At 44.3% G+C, this 2,500-nt stretch overlaps 1 protein-coding gene across 1 annotated transcript in view; it reads right to left on the minus strand.

Annotated features, from left to right (window-relative positions):
* The window catches only part of LOC111968771 (cysteine-rich motor neuron 1 protein), a 54,458-nt gene that overhangs the window by 27,637 nt on the left and 24,321 nt on the right, over nucleotides 1-2,500 (minus strand).

Raw genomic sequence — 2,500 nt, forward strand, 5'->3', positions numbered from 1 at the left:
GGGACCTTTGCTTCCTTTGAGTTGCTGAGGGAAACTTATAATCTTCCCAGAAGTAACTTTTTCAGATACCTACAAATCAGAGACTATGTTAGAAAACACCTCCCAACATTTGGGAACGCTAAGCCTTCCATGTTTGACGGATGCATAAAAACATCCCCCACCTCAGACAAACTGATATCTCGTTTATATGATGCTTTTCAATCGGTTAGCACACCTTCTACAGATGCCATTAAGGCAAAATGGGAGGAAGAACTAGGGACTGACATTTCGGTGGCAGACTGGGAAAGATAGCTTGGAGTATATCCACACCTGCTCCATTAACTCCAGACGTCGTCTCATACAATTCAAGGTATTACACAGATTACACTATTCCAAAACCAAACTGCATAGGATATTTCCTGATACATCCCCTATGTGTGATAAATGTCAGGCTGCACAGGGTACACTACTCCACTGCTTTGCCCTATGCTCTAGCTTGTATGGTTACTGGTGTGGAATTTTTAGGATCCTCTCTGAAGTTCTGGAGACTTCAATTGACCCAGACCCGCTTCTGATAATCCTGGGAGTGTCTGATTCCCTAAACGGATTAACCAACCCTCAAAAACAACTCATCTCTTACAGTCTCATTTCGGCAAAAAAACGAATCTTGTTGTTTTGGAAAAAGAGGGAAGCGCCCACTACCAAATTATGGCTCAGCGAATTGGCAAACACTGTACACTTAGAAAGGATTAGATATACTCTGAACAATAAATTATCAACATTTGATCAAATCTGGCAGCCTTTCCTCTCTTACTTGGACCATTCGGCGCTGTGAATTTGTACTTTTTAACGCACTCTCAATTGTAATATTTTAATCCACCTTTGGGCAGCATGTGCTCGCACCGCCACCCGAGCAGTTGGGAGGGGAATAAGGGGAAGGGATAAAGGGGGGGAATAAGTGGGGGAGGGATAAAGGGGGGGAATAAGTGGGGGGTGACACCTACCCTCTTTCTTTCTACCTGTCCTTGTTCTGTATGTCTTGTTTTGTAATATTTGTTTTGTACCCAGAACTCTGGGTCTTTTTGTTTCTGTCTGCTCTTTTATGTTTAGATAAAAATTGTATACCTGCCTTTTATACCTATACACCATTCCTGTGTGTGTTCAATAAAAAAAAACTGTGGGTTTGCACAACTGAAGAATTTCTGCACAGAAATAGTCTCAGTGAAGCTCATTTGCATGCTTGTCGTCCTCACCAGGGTCTTGACCTGACTGCAGTTCGACGTTGTAACCGACTTCAGAGAGCAAATGCTTACCTTCGATGGCCACTGGCACGCTGGAGAAGTGTGCTCTACCTGGATGAATCCCAATTTCAACTGTACCGGGCAGATGGCATGGTGTTGGTGTGTGTGTTGGTGTTGTGTGGTTGAGCAGTTTGCTGATGTCAACGTTGTGAACAGAGTGCCCCATGGTGGCGGAGGGGTTATGGTATGGGCAGGCATAAGCTATGGACAATGAACACAATTGCATTTTATCGTTGGCAATTTGAAAGCACAGAGATACCGTGACGAGATCCTGAGGCCCATTGTAGTGCCATTCATCCTCTGCCATCACCTCATGTTTCAGCATGATAATGCACGGCCCATGTCGCAAGGATCTGTACACAATTCCTGGAAGCTAAAAATGTACGACAGCGTGTTTCAGTTCCCTCCAATATCCAGCAACTTCGCACAGCCACTGAAGAGGAGTGGGACAACATTCCACAACATTCCACAGGCCACAACTGCCTGATCAACTCTATGCGAAGGAGATCTGTCACGCTGCATAAGGCAAAATATGGTCACCAGATACTGACTGGTTTTCTGATCCACCCCCATACTTTTTTAAAGGTATCTGTGACCAACAGATGCATATCTGTAATCCCAGTCATGTGAAATCCATAGATTAGGGCCTAATGAATTTATTTATATTGACTGATTTCGTTATATGAACTGTAACTCAGTGAAATCTTTGAAATTGTTACGTACAGTCATTTGTCCACATGCGCTGCCCAAACCCTTTCAACAGCTCCAACCGCAGGTACCAGTGTTTTTACCTGCCTCTGAGGACATGTGTTTTAGTGAGGAGGTCAGGTACAAACATGTCTCCCTCCATTAAGGCTACCAGATATAATGAAGCCAAAGCAGTCACTCAAAGGAGGTTTATGTTCCTGACTTCCTAGACATTGCTAATTCTTTTGACCAGTCCTTGTATGTGAAGCATGTTAATGACTCTTGAGTCGAGCTGGATGTAAATGGAAGCGATTAAGGTATGGCCATTGTATGGCGTGTTGGGTGCCCTGGGAGAGTGTACTAAAGCCTTATGTGCTCGATACGTCTGCCCCCCTGCCTCCCTAGTGCCTCCCCTGCCAGTCTGGCCACAATCAAAACAAATCACAAACGGCCTCCCTGACTGTGTCAGCTCACCTCCACAAATCTAGTCGTGTCATACAAAACCTCACTTATCTATAAAACATCTATATCTT

This window comes from Salvelinus sp. IW2-2015, linkage group LG9, assembly GCF_002910315.2.
Source record: "Salvelinus sp. IW2-2015 linkage group LG9, ASM291031v2, whole genome shotgun sequence".
In the NCBI taxonomy this organism is placed as follows: domain Eukaryota; kingdom Metazoa; phylum Chordata; class Actinopteri; order Salmoniformes; family Salmonidae; genus Salvelinus; species Salvelinus sp. IW2-2015.